At 40.5% G+C, this 10,688-nt stretch overlaps 1 protein-coding gene across 3 annotated transcripts in view; it reads left to right on the top strand.

Annotated features, from left to right (window-relative positions):
• The window catches only part of MKX (mohawk homeobox), a 48,432-nt gene that overhangs the window by 24,309 nt on the left and 13,435 nt on the right, over positions 1 to 10,688 (top strand). The window lies entirely within an intron of this gene.

Below are 10,688 nucleotides of genomic sequence, written 5' to 3'. Positions count from 1 at the left end.
GCCCCAAAACACGCTACATGATTTGACACACAATGTTCAAGTGTTCACAAAGCTTTCCAAACTTTATTTTGTGAACTCCTGCTGCTTTCAGTGGGATCTTTGCTCACAGATCAAAGACTGTGACCCTCGGAGAATGTAAGTGCTCATATTTGGGTACTCCTCATCCTTCATTCCTTGCACAAAATAGGAAAAATAAAGACTGTATTCAGTGCTGTGGTATTGCTGCATTTGCTGAGGTTTGGGGAGCTCTGAGATCTCTCCGTGGGCTTTATGGCTGCTCAGAAACACTCCTTCCCTGTCCAGAGCAGTGGCAGCACTCAGGCTGATGTGAGGCCACCGAACCCTCTCCTGCCTCATGGCTGTGTCATCTTTCCATCATGTCTGGACAGCTTCCAGACAGTGGCTCCACACTCCCCACAGGACCAAAAATCCTTTTACAGAAGGTACAGGAGATGGGTCTTCTGCAGTAAACTCCCCATGAGCCACTGGCTCCTGCCCACCATGGCCCACGGGGAGCCCACACCTCCAGCCCACAGCCCAGCTGGGAACAGGAAGTCTTGGCAAAATCCAGGTCTGGGTGAGCTGGCCAAAGGGACAGAGACCAGCGTTGGAGCAAGGTGTCAGAAGGAGGCAGTGGGGAGAGATGGGTTTGTCCTGCCCCTCAGGGTGTGAGGGACATGTGTGCAGTGGGTTATCCGCTAACAGGGCTCACCTTCATCCTTGGCAAGCTCTCCTTCATCCAAGGATTTTGCTCCCTGTATATCTTTACAGCTGGAATGTGGGTTTAGGTAAATGAAATGCCCTGAGTTCACAAATACATGGTAACTGTTTGGAGAGGAGAGGAGGGAGAAAAGCAACAAAGGCCTTTGATATATTGTATGTCATCTGTACGTGACACTCCAAGACCTTCAAATGCTTAAACTAAAAACCTAAATATAATTTAGTTAGTAAAAATATACCTTAGTTATAATAAAATGATAATAGTGGAACTTGGCAACAGAGCAGCTAATAAATACTACACTTTTGAAATGTGCCTGGGATCCAAGTATATACTCTTTTACTGTGTAGTTAAAGCATGTGGCAGGACATGCTAGACCAAGATTTTCTTTTTGTCTTTCCAGTGGAAAACTAAAGTTCTTTGTTTAAGGGAAGCCCGTTGGGATTTTTTTCTTAAATAAAACAAGGAGCTAAGGAATTCCATTCCCTTTTGCCAACTTTTTTTCCTCCTTCAAGCCAAATTATCGATTAATGGGGCATTAAATAACAAATACTGCCTGGTTAGAATCATACATTTTTTACTTAGGCTCCTTCAATACCTTGTTACTGGTGCTTCAAACACTGAATTAAAGGATGAGATATTTTATTGGGAAAATAAAATACCCTTTCTAAACCTTTTTGACCTTATAAAAATAAAGGTCAGTAATCTGAAAGTCATTACATTAACATACTTACCCCTGTTTTTTTATTTTTTAAATGAAAAAAAAAATCTGTACTCCTTTCAGGTCTTCTTCCTGAGATTGATTCTTTGCCTTCCTCATTAGTTGTCTCCATTTCGGTACTCTATCGTTTTGCCAGCAGAGCAGCCAAGTGAATGCTTGACCATATTTTTGTCTGGCTCTAGTGAAACCGTGATCTGACAATAGAATACTTTTCCCTGGGTTTTCCTTCTTTCCCCAGGGAACCATACTTCAAGGGCAACCTGCTTGTCCAGCATATGAACATGTGGAAAATCCACTGCTATGCACTAATGATTTTCAGATGGGCAATTGTTGCTGAAAATCATCCCAGGAGCAGCAGCTTCTCCGTTGTGGCACCTAACCACTGTGGGATCACATTGCTTGTAGCTGCTCTGGAATAAACCCCTTGCATTTATGTACAGAGTGGTGACATTTGCTGCATCACACATATGTGGTGACAAAATTTAGGGGAAAAGGAGGTATAAGTTACAATTGTGGTTATTTTTGGCCATTGTAACATGCATCAAAATCTGACACTTATTTTGGATTGAAAGTATAAATGTAGGAAAAAGCTGAGCTCTGCCAAAGATTCACAACAGCAAGGCAGAAGCACCCTAAATATTGTCCACAAATTAATAGCTTTCAAACTTGTGTTTTAAATATTTACAAGAAGACTTGTCACATTCTGGGAGAGAGAAAAATGAGTTTTAAATTTTAAGTAACTTCCATTACTGTTCTTAGAATATGCATTCTTTTTAAACAACTTTCACTTTTAATCTGTAATTAAAGCCAAAGTTTTCTTTTAATTTTAAAAGCTTGTCCTTGGACTAAAACAACATGGAACATTTTTAAACATTGATCCAAGCTGCTGTAGATACATTTTATTCAAACCACAGAGCCTGCAGTTGGATTCCTTGCTTTGCCAGATCGGCCATGAACTGTAAGTGTGGCAGTAATGATTGCAGAGTCCTGGATGCTTCACTAACAGTGAGGAGGGTTGTTTTTCTGGAGTTGTTCCTCCCTTTGGGCCCTATTCATGAATGACTTAATCTCTGTCTATGATCAAATGTCGTGCAAGTTACTGTGCACAGAAAAAATCCAGGAATGCTTCTCTTTCCTGCATTCCTTACATGGAATCGCTGTGCCTGCCCAGCAATGGCACTTGGAGAGTGGTAAGGGTGAGAAACAAACAGCAACAAAAACACACAGAGAAAACCACCAGAAGCAATATAAAAAGAGTGAGACAAAGAGAACAGAGAAAATTTTGTAAGATCTGGTGTGCAAGTTGTATTGAGCCATGCACAAGACAGCCCCAGCTTGTCCAGGCAGCACCAGCTGGAGGGAAACTGGGTTTTCAACTGGGGAGTGTTACAGGGGCAATTCATTTACCATGAAAATCAAAAGTGTTCTCCAGTATTTTGTCTGTAGTGTTGGCCATAAAGATGATTTCTAGTGCATGTTTCTATTAGCTTGTTTTGTCTTGAAAAGCAAACATTACTGTTTTGATGGGCAGATCTCAAGAAGTTCAGGGAGCAAATGCTTCTTAGTCTTTTTATCCTCTTGACCTAACTGCTTGTGTGGTAATTCTGTCCTTTCACAGGATGTTACACCACTTTATTTGAAGCCAAGAATAAGACTTTCATTACTAGTGATATTGATTACACCATGCCATGCAAGGAGCTTTTCTTGTGGTTTTTGGTATTTTGTTAGAGATCCAGCAGAATACTGGGGTGAACTGGTGCATAGCTGTCTCCATATTTATATAGATCTCTTCCTTACGTTTTAAGTTTCAACAAAATTTTCACTTCAGTTAGGTTCTGTTCTCAGTTAAGAGTGAAGAAAGGACTTACATTATCAGAGTTGTTTTTCTCATCACCAACACTCTGCAGCCACTGCATGAAATTCTGTCTGTGTCTCCGTGCCCTAGTGTGAGGACAGATTGCTGTAGCAGGACTCCCACGCCAAACAGTCACTGGTGGCAAATGGGAAATAGCTTGACTCAGGTGCTGAACTTCTCCAGCTGTTGATGGGAGTTACACTTGTTTGTCCAGGACAGTGACTGGAATAGTCGTTTAGCTCCTTTTGAGATATTTTCCATCCCTTTAGTACTGACAATGGACTTAAAAGATGTCACTCTCTTTTCAGGTAGGTCATGGCTGGAGTATCATTTTAGCTGTAGGAGGGAAAAGATAGAAAAAGATAGAAGAAAGGATAGGGAATGAAGGGAAAAAGAAAAACCCAGAGCCAGGAAACAAATACAGGTAGGAAAATAAGGAGCAGAACGTTTTGGAAGATTGTAAAGAGAAGATAATGCTGGGAGAGGACATGGAAAGGGGAATGCAAGATTAAGGACCAGAACAAAAAGGAAAGAAAAGGGTTCAAAGGGATGAAGGCAAGGAGATAAAATACTGAGGAAGCAGGTACGGAAATAATGGTAGGAATCTGGAGTGTAGCAGGGAAGGGTTCTAGAATAAATTAGAGAAGTGTAGGAGAAAGTAGCATTTTTAACAGTCCAAAATTAGAAGTTTGATATTTTCCTTTTTAATGTGTTTGAGAAATGAGGGTAAATAAGCATTCAAGATACTGCCACCCTTCTTAGAAGGAACCTTTGAGTACAATTGTGGTGTCTTGCTAAGAGCAAATATGGTTCCAGAAAAGGGTATGACCTTTCTTAGGATACAAAGCAAATTAATCCAAACTGTTGCTCCACAGCTTAGGGCAAAAACACAACTTAGTCTGGGACTGGGAAATACTCCAGTGCTGGTGGCAGCGGTGGCAGTGACGGAGGCGTCTCTTTGTGTGAGGTGTGTGGTTATTAATTTCCCAGTCACTTGGTGCATCTGCAATCCCTGACTAAGCTGGACACAAAAGTATAGAATACTTCTCATGCTTTGGCTTAATCCTACCCAATCCAGACTTTGGCGGATTCCACCAAGACCTGTTTTGAAAACTGTAAGTAGTTTTCAGGCTACTGTGAGACAATTTGGCCAAGTGTGGAGGCTTCCTTGGCTCAGTGTTCCTGAAAGTTTTAACTTCTTTTAGGTCTGCTCCTTTCTGTAAATTTTTCAAATCAGATATTCTCTTTGAAAATTTTTCAAGTGATCATCTGTAAGTTACAGAGAGAAATCTTCTTAACCTAATGCATTGTTGGCTGGGGGCAGTGTCTTTGTGCTCCTCCGAGACGAGCATCTGTCAGTAGAGTAGGAACCACATCACCTGGGATGGACTGGGTGATCCTGTATGTCAAAACATGCATTCCTATGCAGTTCATGGTATATATGAACCTAAAATATGTCCTGCCAGATCTGATAATTAAACATATAATTTTCAAGTTCAACAAAAGGTTTTGTTTCTTTTTCCCCTATCATTTTTTAAAGAAACAGAATTTATCTGAATTAAAAACATGATTGGTGATGGTGAGTGGGTGGTTCTGTTTACCCTGCCACATTATATAGTACCACTTTTACTCCTTGTTTGGATAGCAGTCACAAGACCTAGATATCAAGCTGTGAAAGTATTTTTCTTGCAGCAGCCTTTCTTTTTTTGGCAGGCAGTGGCTTTGGAGATGCCTCACATTTTGTCATGTGATTAGACTGCTGATGAGGTTTCTGTGTTGCCTCATTTTCCTGGATTCCATCTAAATTAACTCTTCTTTGGGTCACAGTCATTAGCACACTTCTGAATGAGTGGGGCTTTGCATCATAGTGTAATGAACACTAATACTTAATCTCTGTAAGGAAACACCCTGTAAAGAAGGAATTTGCTGCATTTATTCCACGTGACAGAACTCTGTTTTCTGTACCTCCAGCTGTCCACATTGAAAACACATTCCTTCTTCACAGTAATATTCCTTCATGAAACAAGGGAAAATGAGGGGAAATTACTTGTATGTAATTGTTCCATCTAAAAATATTCAGCTTAGTTTTGTAAACACATAAACTAGTTCTTTGTAAAAAAGTCTCTTAATTTTCCTTAAACTGAATATTTAGACATTATGTTATAGAAGCTGGGTATATCAAACACATACGGTTCCTATTGCATCAGGCACTTTCTTAATTTTGGTGTTCTAATTGAAGAGACATTTTTGAAAGCATGCTAGCTTTACAGAAACTAATCTGACCCTGTTTGGTCTAGGCTTTGTTCTTCCATCTATCAACACACTCTGGAAACATTTTCCACTTTAAATGTGTGGCAGTAACAATATACCTCATGGACTCTGAATTGCCCTCAATACTTCCAGTGTGTGATGTGGAAACATGGTTTGGGGTAGTTAAAGCTGGGGAACTGACAGGGGATTACTTCAAGGGGAGAAAATTAAGAAGAGGCATCAGGGAAGGAATGAGAGTAGGGACTATAATTTATTCATAAGTTTTTTGCCTTATCCATGGATAATTTGTAACACAAAATGCCCTAGACCAAGTAGTATCTTTAACTGGACAAAATTTCTATCCATGTCAGAAAAATACTGCAGGTCTCCTTTAAAATACAGGATATTCCGTAGATGTCACAAAACAACTATTTCCCTCAGATAACGCAAAATTTCAGTTTGGTATCCGATACGTATTAATTTTCCCTCCTACAAATACCAGGCAGAGAAGTTTAAGTTTACATTTGAAGTGGGTGCATTTGAAACAGAAAACACGTGTCTATCTCAGGCAGTGCTGTCGTGGTTTCTGCTGGTGTGGGTTTCCCCTGCAGGTGCATGCTCTGCAGAGAGCTGAGCAGTGGTGATGGGGTGGGATGTCCTGCAGAGCTGAGTTGGAGCCCCCTCTCCAGCAGCACCCTGAGCCCTTTGCACTGCACCTGCTGCCTCTGAGCTGCAGCAGTGAGTGCACCAGGTTTGCCACTGACTTGGGTCTGAATTCTGGGTAAATCTACCTTTCCTGAGCACACAGAATGTTTAACAATAAATTCCGGGGTTTTTTTCTTTTTTTTTTTTTTTTTTTTTTTTTTTTTTTTTTTTTTTTTTTTTTTTTTTTAATTCAGTAACATGTACAATATAAAGTCCACAAAGGTCATAGAGGTAAATTTATTTATTAAATGGAAATACTTGGGTCCAGAAACCATTATGAATCATTTTGGTGTTTTAAGTTCAGGATGCAGGGTGAATTATTCCAAAAATAATGGTAGCCAAATGTCATTCCCTCCAAGCGTTTGTGTAATATCTATTTATCTGTGGGCAGATGACTGCTATGTATAATCAGAGGCAGACTTTTGTCAAATTGAGACTAAGTAAACACAGCTGAACACAAGCAAGTTGGACTACAATTTTTTGAGTTCTGCCAGCACTGTTATGACCTTGAAAATGAATGTTTTTTCAGAGCAATCTGCTTTCAATATGGGAGAATTTTTAGTGTTTCAAATTAACAAGTGTTGATTGAAAATTTGTTCTGTTTAATTTTAATATTTTTGTCCAAATAAATGAAAAGTGTATATTTGTCCAAAGGAGGGCATCCTTTCTGCTGCTTGGAAAGTAGGGATGTTTTGTACAGAAGTGTTTCTTGCATGTATCTATGAGAACAAGAACAACAGTTAGAGCTGTAAACTCATCTGAAACTTCATCATATCACCAGACAAAATTTTCTACTGTTTGCTTTAAACATAAATGTGGGGTTTTTAATGTTCTGTGCAAGTAAATGTACAGTTTAGGCAGTAGATTTGATGCCATTATATATTTAGATACAGTTTTTATAACTTTTGCCTATTTTTCTAAAGCTTGGTATCCTTTTAATTTTTTTATATAGACCCTGTTTTTCTCTGATACCCAAAAAGAAACAAGTCTGATTTTATTGCCAAACAGTACAATTTATGATTTTAACGTGTGGATTTTCTTACAGTACCAGTCATTAGAACAGAGAACATTTTGCTCCCTTGATTTTAAAGGTCACAGCATTTGGAGCTCAGAGAGGTTTTGGAGAGAATTCAGATAGAAGTCCTGATCAAAAATTTGTCTTTCAGTAATTACAGCGAGTGTCATCCGTTGCCAATATCTGTGTTTCAAGGCGCTTCTTTCAAAGGGATTTTTTTTTCCATTTTAAGTGTTGTATAGAAACCAGCTTACATACCAAGCTCAGGACATCTGCATAGAGTTGTGGCCAGGGGAAACTTTCCCAAACTTTCTTTGTGCTTCATATTCACGAGTCATACTTCCCAATCTGCCTCTTTGGGGGGCAGCAATTACCAGTTTCTACCCGATTCTTACAGAACAAGGGTTTAATGCCAGCAGCTGAACATGCACAGCACCTCATACTTGATGGGTTGCTATAGTGTGATTTTGGCTTTACAGCCAAGCACCATCCTGACAGGTAGCCTTAGATGTTTTTTGAAAGAACTCTTCTTGCTTCAGTTTTCTCTTCATAGCAGAGAAAGAAAATAAAGATCCAGTTGGAAATGGGGAAGAAGTGGAAAAAGCCAGATGTGATAGAAAAGAACACAACTGAGAAGCAATTTTGATTGAGAATTGCAATCACTGAATATGGCTGAACATTCCTATATTTTGTTCTGTCTACAAAGTGCAGATTTCACAAATAAAGCAGAGGGTGTTTCTCCTAGGTCTATCTGAGCAAAGTGGCACCTTAACGTTAACCAAAATAATATGGAAAAGTCCTTGATGCCAGTTCTTTGTTGTTTCTTCTGGGCAGCTCCTCCTTGAGGTCTAAGGGTACAGATACTCATAGTGTCAGTGTCCTGGTTTGCATTCTGTAATCTCTGCTTCACCACAAAGGCTAATGAGTCTTATAAAAACAAAATTAAAGGAATGGGGCAGGTGTCATCCAAGTCCCCAAAGTGGACCTCTGGGTGTTTGAAGGGTGCAAGGCAAGTACTAATTGCAAAGCCTAGGAGCATTCAGGCAGAACTCATCTTGTGTTATAACAGCTTGAGGCAGCCAGCTGTGTTTGAGGTGTGAGAGGAAGGGAGAGCGTCGCTGCAGATGGGGCTGTAGGTGGTTAGCAGCCAGTTAGTGCTATCCAGACGGAGTTTTTAAAGATTTGCTGAATCTGGAGTCGCAGTTGGGGTTGATGGTGTCTGCCAGCAGTAGCCAAGAGCTGCCCACGAGCTGGGTGAGCCATCCCTGTAGTGCTCAGAGGGGCTGGTTTTGCCAACACCTCACTGGTTGGTTTGTCTGAAGTAGCATGTTGGTGCCACCCAGCTAGACTGGTTTTTGTGCATCCTGATGAAGCTGTACTATCAAATACAGCATTTGCTGCTGGTGCAAGGTCTATTTGCCCATAGCTGGAGAAGGACGTGGGCAGGAATTCAGGCACTGTCCACACATGGGATTTGCTGTGTCTGCCTTGCAGGTCCTTTGCAGATCCCCATAAACTTCACAGACTGTGATGTATAGGCAGCTGTTCTATGGGAAAGCTTTGGCTCACAGGCAAAATAAAAAGTTCTTGCAAAATGAAAGAAAAAGCCTTTGTTGTTATAAAAGTGGAAACAGAAGTACTACTAATAATAGCAGCAAGCTAATTAAAAAACATGAAACAGTTCACAGAGCTTAAAGAGTTTGTGTTGTAGCTGCCTGGCTTGCATGGCTGCTGAGAGTCCTCCTCTTATCCTCTGTCCAAAAGCTCAAAGCCTAGAGTTGAACTGTGCTGGAGGGATCAAAGGATCTCACTTTCTTCTATGATAGTTATTTCCTAAAAAATGTAAATGTTCTCATGTCTGGAGCCATGGCTTCATGGTTTGTTGACTTTCTCTATAGAAGTGGAAATTCAGGATCTTAATTCTTAGAAGGCTATCTGTACAAATACATGATTGTTGCAGATGGTGCATACCGTTGGGAAAACATCTATGTAGATCAGGGAAAACACATTAAAAAATTCCATAAGTGTGAATTACTCTGAAATAAAGTTAACTTAATTGCTCCTTGAACAAAAAGTTCACAGTGATTTCCAACTGCATCTGTGTAAGGAATTGTGTTCTATGAATGCAGGTATTTTCTGAAATTTTATTTGTGTATCTATAGCTCAGTTTCCCATTGCAAATCTTGTTGGCTGAAGGGGTTTTTTTTTATTTATGGTAACATGAGGAAAGACCAATTATTTATAATGCTAGTAAAGCTTCTGAGCTGGTTTTGATCTATAGAGCTTCCAAATGAATCAAAATTCATATTTTTGAAGTATGTCAGTTGATTTAACCATAAATATCATATGGCTTTACCGTGAATATGTACACGTGTTTTAAGTCTGATACGGCAAACTGTTGCAGGAGAGAATTCCCTGGCAGAAATCTCCTGGCTTCCAGGAAAACACATACGAGCTAATGTAAAACAAACACATGGTAAATATGACATTATCACCTTCTGCAACTGTCGCACATATTTTTGAAGCACCTTATGTCTGTGCCAACCTGACATTTTTAAGCAGTTTTCACTCTGTTTTGGGGGAAAACGTTACAAGGGCTACTTTAGATAACATTGTCTTTCATCTTGGAAGCTGATAGCCAGCAATTCAGCTGGGTTTAGAGGAGGATATTTGCTTTATCTGCTTTTAGATCACATCCACTGGTCAATGTGTTGATGGCTTTTTGGGAGAAATATTTTCAATACCTTTGGGCTGTGTATTTTTCCTGTGGTAATAATACAGTATGCATCAATAAGTCGTAATTTTATTACGAAATTTTATTAATAAATTTATTATTAAATAGTTTTATAGTACAAAGGGAATTGATTACTTTTTATCACTCATCATTTAAAAGATTTGTATTATTGCTGCCACAGTTATTATTACTACTATTTTAGTCCAGTCTCTATTTAGATACAGCTTCCAGTGGCTAGTGTAGCTTTTTCAGGTGAGAACTGTTTGCAGCAATCTCAGAAAATTGGCTTCTTCTCTCATAGAGAAACAGCCTGAGCATACTGCCCGTAGCTCAAAAACTCTCTGTCTGAAAAAACAAATCTGTTTGCCTTGAAGTGCTGTGCCTTGGGTCCCCCCAGCCCAGGCACTCTGTGCCAGCCGCTCCTGCGGAGGTGAGTGGCGCAGGGCGGGGTGAGCCCCGCTGTCACCAGCGTGTCCCGCTGTCACCGGAGCCCAGCGGGGCAGGGCTGCTCCCCGCAGCCCGCGGAGAGAGCTTTACCGAGGCTCTGAAACTCGTGCGATCGTGCCATACCGGGAAGGGCAGGCCGTGTACCGAGGTCGGGAGGGGCCGGTGAGCCCTGTCCCTCAGCAGCAATCCTTGCTGCCGTGCGGGTCCGCCGGTGAGGGCTCGGTGCTCTGTGCCACGTGGATG

The sequence above is a fragment of the Prinia subflava genome, chromosome 1 (genome assembly GCF_021018805.1).
Source record: "Prinia subflava isolate CZ2003 ecotype Zambia chromosome 1, Cam_Psub_1.2, whole genome shotgun sequence".
Classification (NCBI taxonomy): Eukaryota; Metazoa; Chordata; class Aves; order Passeriformes; family Cisticolidae; genus Prinia; species Prinia subflava.
This window is presented reverse-complemented; position numbering and strand designations above follow the sequence as displayed.